Raw genomic sequence first — 9,601 nt, forward strand, 5'->3', positions numbered from 1 at the left:
CTGCCCCATGTGGATGCTCTAGAGCATGGAGTGAAGCATCTGTGGTGTAAAAATAAAATCTGTTGGTCCTACAGATAGAGGAGATGGAAGTGGTATATGTAGAGGTGCTGGAGGAATAACTAGAATCTGAGTGGATGAATAGGGAGGTACTGTTGAAGAAGAAGGTGTTGGTGCCTCTGATGCTGAAGTGGAAGGGGCCTTAGATCTCTTACCCCAGGCCTTCCTGGGTCCTCTAAAAGTTACTGAGATTCCAACAATTCTTCTTAATATATGCCAAATTAATGGCAGGAGACGTTAACGTCTTTGAAATGTAAAAGACAGAACACATTGAAGTCTTGTAAATGTAAAAGATAGAAGATGTTGAAGTCTTTGAAATGTAAATGAAGACATTGTAGTCTTTTGAAAGCATAAATGGCTGAAGACATTGAAGTCTTTGAAATGTAAATGAAGACATTGTAGTCTTTTGAAAGCGTAAATGACTGAAGACATTGAAGTCTTTGAAATGTAAATGAAGACATAGTAGTCTTTGGAAAGCATAAATGACTGAAGACATTGAAGTCTTTGAAATGTAAATGATAGAGGACTTTGAGTCCTATGAGAGCATAAAGATAGAGGACTTTGAGTCTTATGAAAGATAAAGGTGAGGACCTTGAGTCCTATGAAAAATAAAAGCAAGGACTTTGAGTCCTATGAAAGATTAAAGCGAGGACTTTGAGTCCTATGAAAGATAAAAGTGAGGACTTTGAGTCTTATGAAAGATAAAGGTGAGGACTTTGAGTCATGTGAAAGATAAAGGCAAGGACTTTGAGTCCTATGAAAGATAAAGGCAAGGACTTCAAGTCTTGTGAAAGATAAAGGCAAGGACTTTAAGTCTTGTGAAAGATAAAGGCGAGGACTTTGAGTCCTGTGAAAGATAAAAGTGAGGACTTTGAGTCCTATGAAACAAGCCAACAGGTACTAGTACCAAAGGGCTCAACTGATGTAAGCTCCATTGGACCTAGATGAAGATGCTCTGATACCACATGATGTAAGCTCCATTGGAGCTTATAGGCCTAGGATCTTCTTCATCAAATGATTCCTTTGCTTCTTGGAAGATGAACGGCAGCAGAATGGAGAAGGAAGAGAGAGAGGAGACACCACTTCAAGGAGAAGATGAGTCTAGAAGAAGCTCACCACCATAGGAGGCCATGGATAAGAGCTTGGAGGAATAAGGAGATGAATGAAGGGAGAGGGAGAGAGGAGCACAAAATTTTGTGCTCTAAGAGAGCTCTGAAATCTGAAGTTTAATTTTCAAATGATCAAAGTTCAAAAAATGCACACACATGAAGTCCAAGATTTCACTAATTATGATTATTAAATTTTAGCCTAAGTGTCACACAAAATTGGATGGGAATTTGAATTTCTATTCAAATTTCACTTGAATTTGTGGAGCCAAATTTCGGAGCCAAAATTTCACTAATTATGATTATTGAATTTTAGCTATGGTTCAGCCCACTAATCCAAGATCAAGTCCAAGATTCTCCACTAAGTGTGCTTAGGTGTCATATATGAGGCATGTAAAGCATGAAGGACATGCACAAAGTGTGACTATATGATGTGGCAATGGGGTGTAGCAAGAAAATGCTCACCTCCCCCTCTAAAATTTAATTGGATTGGGCTTCTCCCAATTCAATTAAATTTATTTCCAACCCCACACATCAAATATTCACTTAATGCATGTGAAATTACAAAACTACACCTAATACAAAAACTAGTTTAGGTGCCCTAAAATACAAGGGCTGAAAAGTCCTATATTTCTAGGGTACCTTACCTATATTATGGAGCCCTAAATACAAGGCCCAAAAATAATGAAACCTTAATCTAATATGTACAAAGATAAGCAGGCCCATACTTAGCACATGGGCCCGAAATCTACCCTATGGCTCATGAGAACCCTAAGGCCTTCTCTTGCATCTCTGGCCCAATCTTCTTGGAGTCTTCTATCCGATGCCCTTGCGGGGTAGGATTGCATCATCAACCTTATGAGAAAGCAAAAGACTGACTCTTTGAGAGGGCCTCTCATCCTAAACTCAAATGATAGGACATTAGATTTTGGAAATTGGTATATAAAGAGAAATCTATGCACTTATAGCCTAATATGAGCATGATTTTTGGGATGGAAATGCATGCAACCTTCACCTTGAAATACAGTAAATGTAGGCTTTGTATCTAGTAATGCAAAAGGTTTTGAATCATGAAAATTGTGTAATGCTCATGACATTCTTCCTTATTTGTGATTTTGATTTGATTTTTTTTTCATTTTTGTGGAAAACTCAGATTAGTTGTTTCTTTCTGAAAGATGTGATAACTCATGAGACCTCATCTTATCTTTTGCAAATCTCTTGGGGGACTCCCCCATGTTGTATGTTTTGATTTAATCACTTGACAATTTCGGATGACGGTAGTGGAGCCATTTGACATTTAATCAATCAACAGAAATATTGATCCTAGGGTTCATCCCATTTTTTTTGTTTAAAAACCTCAATTATTCTGCACAGTAAGGAAACATAAATCTTTGGGATCGATCACATGCACCATTGAAGGATGACAATGGATTGTTGCACTTTGGTATATGACCAAGTGCAACTTTCCTTATTTAAGGTCATAGAGTGATGTCAAGGGTTTGTCGATCCCGTTGAAACTTGATGACATGGGCTGATCCCGAAAGAATTTATACAACAATGGCTACCCTTGGATTCAAAAGGAATCCTAAGGAGTCTGCATAAGCGACTAACATCAGATGTGCCCTACTATCACAATTGTCTTTGGGCATTTTCCAGGAGCTTCTGGTTGAATGAGTTTTCTTCTCAAATGTGCAAGTGTGAAACCTCGAGGATTCTCTTTTTTTTAGAATTTTCTTTCAACAATCACAAGGGTGTGCAGGTTTCATTCCAGAATCCCAACTTAGAAGCAAAATTAGTCATTCCTTGATCCACATGGGCTTTATTGGGCTTGTAACATGGTCAGGGGTAAGAGGGCTATGAAATAAAGCATAAGAGAGGCTCAAAGAGTGTTTAAGGGTTACATTGAGTATGAACCTCGAGAGCATTGCTTGTACCTTTTGGGTTAGGCTTTACCCCTTTTGTCTTATACATTAGTCCTTATTGCACTTTTTGTGCCTCCTTGTAAATTCTAGAGATCTTTTGTCTCTCTTTTTTCTTTACTCGCCTTCGGCGGATTTTATTTTCTTTTTCTTTTCATCAGTGCCCAACTTTGTGCATGTGTTGTTTGCATTGCTCTTCCCGCCGATCTAGCGGTGGTTCCTACTCAGTGTTTACCTTTTGTTTTTGTTGTTTTTAGAAAACAGACATGTTTTGGCTCAGAGGGGGTAGCAAGGGATAAATTAGTTTTTGGGATGTTGAAACACGGTCATGTGTCATTTCAAATCTTGACTAGATACTTTTATAGTTTGGATTTTGGGATCAAACCTCTGATAACACGCCCCTAATTCTCTCTTCTTTTTATTTTTTACTAACCCTAACTTTTGCTTAGGCCGCCCTTTCGGGTTTTCAACATACCAAGTGAGAACTTCTTATCTGCCCCTAGGTTTGCTTGAGGCTCATGCATGGTGCCTCTCATTGCCCCATTGTAGGGCTCTGAGGTATCTATTCATGTCTTTTGTCATGACCTTGTAGCAAGAAAAAAAGAAAGAAACTATGCAGGTTCTCGAAAATGAATTTTCAAGGACGAGAAATATTTACAGGATTTTCAAATGACAGATTAAGTCAAATGACTCTTGCTCTTGACAACGGGCTTTTCTCTCAAAAGACAACCTTTAAGAATGATAAAATGAGGTCACATGAATGTATGTACTTCTTATTTGTAACACAATCAATCGAACGCTTTTTCCTTTTTGTTTTGAACTTTACTCGTTGTTTACGGCACCCCCACCAAACATGTAGAATGAGTAATTTCAGATTGAACAGACCGGAGATCAACTCAGGAGCGCAAGTCACTTGAGCAGACAAACCAATAACGTACTGTTCGGCTTCCGACAAGTGCACCGGATTGCACAAGTAGTATAAAATGGTAAGAACCGAGTATCAAACACTCGGGGAACTTGTGTTATTTGGTAAGTTATTTAAGAAAATAGGCATCTAGTGTGTAAAAGTAATTGTGAATATGAACAAGTGTATAAACTATCTATGCAAAAAGAAAGAAAATCACACAAGAGCAATGATGTGTAAAAACAAGTAGAGAACACGTTGGTCTTCCTAATAGGTGCCTGATGCTAAAAAGATATTCTTTGTCTAACAATGCTCACGTGTTCTTATGGTGTCTCTTGAGATACTAAACCCTGATTCCTCATGATAGTTTAGCCTAATCCTGACCAAACATCATCCGCAGATTCCTCTTGTAAGACTAAACTCAACCAGGACCGCATTAAGACACACATACTCAACTTACTTATCGCACCTCGATTCCTCATGAAAACACGCCAACTCAGCCATGCACTATCAAGGACTTTAGAGTTAGACCAATTTCCACTGTTGAATGACACTAACAAAGCATGCATCTATGTGATCAAGGTAATGACATACTGGAATGAAAAGCAGATAGCACAGAGAACACACAAAACATCATTAAATAGATAGAAATATATTTACATCAGGTACCTACAGGGAAAATCCAACAGAGGATTTAGCTTTCCATACCAGGAAGCCTTCTTAACAACAAAGAAAAGAACAAGATGAAAGATTGAAAAAATACAAGTGGTGAGGATGTCTCTGTCACCTCTAGGATCTCACAATCACTCACAAACTCATCTCAAGCTCTCAAACCGGCTCCTGCTTCAAGCTCTGGTCTCTGCAGATCTTCACACAACAAAATCTCTCAAAACTCTTTGGAACTTGGACCTTTCTCTCTCTAGAAACCCTAGACATGCAAAGCTCTGAATCCCAGTCCAAACTCTCTTCAGAAAATCTGATTTCAGGCTTAAATAGGTGGCCTTGTTCGTGCTCGTGCGCTTAGTGCACGTTAGTGATTTTTGGCTTAGCGCGCCTTTCTTGCATAGAGAGATGAAGCGGTGCGCTTAGCAAACCTGTACAGCTCATCTCCTTGGTTGGTGTTTTGGTTCGTATTAAGGGTGTTGTTTGGCCTCGCATGTGCAACAAGCGGGTTTTGTGGCTGGTTTAGGGGTGGCCTCTATGGATGATTGGATGTTCTTGGCTGATAGGGTGGTGGGTAATGAGAAGGACTAATATTGGGTGAGTATTGATATTGTTGAGCTAGCGGGAAATTTGGCCATGTAGGGACAACAGCCACAACATGGGTTTCTCCCTACTTATTCTCTCCATTTGCCCGAGGCTTCCTGTTCATCGAAGTAGGATAATCAAATTTTCCTCTTCTCAGACCCACTTCAATCCTTTCGCCATCAAACACTAAATTTGTGAAGCTTGAAGGCACGTAACCCACCATCTATGCATAGTAGAACACCGGTAACATGTCCACTATCATTGCTATCATCTCCCTCTCCATCATTAGGGGTGCTACTTGAGCTGCCAGATCCCTCCACCTTTGGGCGTATTCTTTGAAAGATTCATGCTCCTTCTTACATATGTTATGTAGTTGCATTCTATCCAGAGCCATATCAAAATTATACTGATACTGCCCAATGAAGGCAACCATTAGGTCCTTCCAAGAATGGACTCAGGAAGGTTCCAGATTAGTATACCAGGTGATAGCTTCCCCAGTAAGACTTTCCTAGAAGAAATGCATCAATAATTTTTCATCTTTCGCGTATGTCCCTATTTTCCTACAGTACATCTTCAGGTGATTCTTGGGACAAGTAGTCCCCTTGTACTTCAAAGGGATAACGACATCAGGTACTAGGCACAACTCTGCCATGTCAGCGAAAGCATAATCTCCGCCTCCTTTAATGGCCCTTAGCCTTTCTTTTATATGTTCAAATTTTCCCCTTTCCACCATAATAGGAGGGACTCTTCCCACTGCAAAATGCAAGGGTTGTGGTTGTGGGTGAAACTGAGCCCCCCCCAAAGTGTTTGGCAAGGGTACACCACCAACTGCTTGACCCTCAGTGGCATATCCGAGGTGAGGTTCGAAGTCAGCTAAAGTGTGGTCTCAGGGTACTTCATGTGCCTCCACCATAGGTTGAGGGACCTATGCATGACCAGATTGGGGTTGTTGGCTCTCAATGGGTATGGGAGCTAAGATATCGACTTTCTCCTCGGGAACGTGTGCAACATTGGGTGGTGTATAGTTGGGAGGCAAGCCATATGGTGGGAAGGAATTCTTGCTTTGGACCTGCACAAAATGGGGGCCACCCATACTTCCCAATGCTTCGTCTCCCTAACCTACCATATTCGAGACTGGATGATTTACTTGATTGAGGCCAAATGTGTGAGTCGGGTCCACCTCAGTGGCGGTACTTGCGACAACGACTGTAGCCGTGCTAACCTCCATCAATTTTCTCATACTCATCATGGCTTCCATCATTGTGGTCATTTGCTCTTTCATGACCTTCATGTCAGCCTTCATTTTCTCTTGCACCTAGAATAAAACATGGATATCAATAGTCCCTAGTTTTGTTTTGTAAATTATTTAGCTCAATCATGTGTTGCCAGTAGCCAAAGAAGCCATGTAAACTCGATCCATCTTCTGCCCCAACTTTGGCAAGTTGGTTACTTCCATACTTGACCTTGATTTGACGAAAACCTTTTCTTAAAAGCTTGTGCTTGGTTCGACCCCATAATTCAAGGAATAGAAATTTTGATTCTCAATACTTCGACAACCTATCATAGAGATGAATGATTAGGGCATACTTATGCTATGCATGACAAATGTAATTATGAGATTGACATGAGACGCTTGAAGAAACCCCTTTTCCTAGTTAACAATGCATTAGGTACCATGTTCATGTGATTTGAAATCATTTTTCAAGAGAAATGAGTGTATAATCTCAACATGGTCTATTTATAGCTATCATCATGGTACCCAACACATGTAACTAAAAACGTGGTGTAAACATTCATGCTTCATTGTGACTTACTTTTGTTCTTTTTTTCAGAGGAAAATGCAAGGATCATGCATGAGTGAACAAAACATGCGAATGATGAAAATAGAATGTATGCAGTTGGTAGAACAAAAGCGTGCTGAATGAAGATGTATGATAATGCAATGACTTATGAAAATGCAATGTATGAATAGGATAAATGCAGGAATGATATGTCCATTATGATGCCATAAAGAGATGCATGATGCGATCAAGGAGCAAGCCAGAGTGAGTTTGCTATGTGCCCCCTAATTCTGGAACCTAATGGAAAGGATCCAAAAGTCCACTTCTAGTGATAATTCCCATGGGTACTTCCATGTAACCTTACTGGTCTCTAGAGATATCATCCTCTTAGATAATACATTGTGACGATAGGGACTATCAGTAACAATGCATCACCAAAAGAGGAAAACTCTAGATGACGCTTCACTGTTATCAAGCGAGTCAGAGACCCAACATGACCACAGGTCGACCTCCATTCCTTATGGCTTACATAGACCCGGGTATAGGGCCTAATATCTCAACGTGTGTGCAAAGCTGTAGGTGACATGTGTGCATTGAACAAAAATATTTATAACTACAAACGTAATAGATAGACACACACCAAACACAATAACATAGCAAAGTTTATACACAAATATGGACAAAACAAAAGATAAAAGAAAATAGGGAGCATAAACAAAGAAAAAGTCACAATAAAACATTGCACACGGATAGAATGGTTTAACTCTCTAACCTTCCCCATTGGAGTCGCCATCTATCGCAACCTGCCTCAAGACAGGACGGTGAAAAGAAAAAGCACGTCTTCTCATGAAGAAAACGCGTGGAGTCGCCATCAATGTTTATTCGAGGAAAACGTTAGAAAAACCAAAAAGTAGGTCTGCAAATTTTGAAAATAAGGGTTCGGGAGTTGTTTACGCATAGGAAAGGTATTAGCACCCCACACGCTCATCACAAGGGATGACAACCTTTACAAGTGAGCATAACAAGACTTCAAAATTATGTATTTTCCCTTTTTATATATATTTTTTTGTGGTCGACAAGGGTGTTGCCCTTGCTCCTAGGTATCCTCACGTGCGATGAGGAATTCAGACCTACGTAGTTCTTTAAGTCTGAATGTTTGTGTGTTAAATTGATTTTTATGTTTTTGAAAGATTCATTTTAATTGTGAACAAAAAGTCGTTTAAGGCATTAAGGTGGAGAGAATCGTTAAGGTGTTGGACCTTGAAACAATCTCAAGTGATATTCAAGAAAAAGTAGTTTTGAATTGGTTTTATCTTGGTTTTTTTATTAACTTTCAATTTCTTTAAAGACAACTTTACAACACTAGGGATCGGTTAAGATTGAACTTTACAAAGAAAAACAAGATCGCTGATGATAGATGGAAAAAATGGATGTGCACATGATAACAAGGGGGACCTCTAAGGGTTCATAGATCATATTTAATCCCCAAAAATATAACTAACCAACGGTTGCTCGAAGAATGCAGAACAAGAAATGAAGTAAGGAATGATCGCGGTCATGATTCGATAGCACCTCGGCCTCATTTCCTCTTCTTTCTTCTTCTTCTTTCTCTATTCTCTCAATTCCCTTAACTTCTGAACCTTGGAACCCCTTAAAACACCCCTAGGACGCCTATTTATAGGCAAATGGTCACTTTGGGGTAGTTGCAGCTCTCCTAGGCGAGCTAGAGCTCGCCCAGGCAAGCTGAAACTTAACCCTGAAGCAGTGAGCTCACCAAGGCGAGTTGGTTTCTTCACCATGAAGCTATTTGGTGGCCCAGGCGAGCCAGATGCTAGCCTGGGCGAGCTAGGGTCCAGAAAAGTCAAGAAAAGACTATTTTGCCCCTTCCTTGGTATCCTTTTGTATTCTTGATCAAAACACCGAGTGATTCTTGGCTTCACATTGTAGTTGGTGTGAAACACCATAATTCGACTAGTAAGAATCAAAAGATCTATGAACGATAGTCCCCAGACCAAATTAGGGTCTGACAACAGCAAATCAGTTGCTTTAGAACAAAGTCTAATAATAGACGTCACACTCATTTCTCATTGCACTATATATAATTTCTTTAGGAGATTTAAACACTATGACATATTATAATGCCATTCTACAAAAGGAACCTTGAATGTTGGCACATTGGCTTGTAGCCAAACCCATACTCCTACCTTTGAAAAATCTATGATTGATTCCACATTGTCATACCCTAATTTCGTCCGGGGACCATCTGCTTGTGGCATGCGACCCTCGCTTGACCACTTTGAGGTACTTGACACCCATTGTTAGGCAATCCGTGAAGTTCCGCGACATGTCGGGAGTTCAAAGGGAGTGTTAATGTGCAATGTGTAAAGTTCTGTAACATTCCAAAAGCCAAAGAAGGGACGATTGCGTAATCCGTAAGGTTTCGTGACATTACGGAAAGAAAACAAGTATCGTTACGTAATTAGTAAAGTTCAGTAACGTTATGGAAAAAGAATCAGCAAAAAAGGGCAAAGGGGGTGTATTTAGAAAATAGGGGGGTACAAATAGCAATAAGACCCACTTAGGCCT

The sequence above is a fragment of the Glycine soja genome, chromosome 20 (assembly GCF_004193775.1).
Source record: "Glycine soja cultivar W05 chromosome 20, ASM419377v2, whole genome shotgun sequence".
In the NCBI taxonomy this organism is placed as follows: Eukaryota; Viridiplantae; Streptophyta; class Magnoliopsida; order Fabales; family Fabaceae; genus Glycine; species Glycine soja.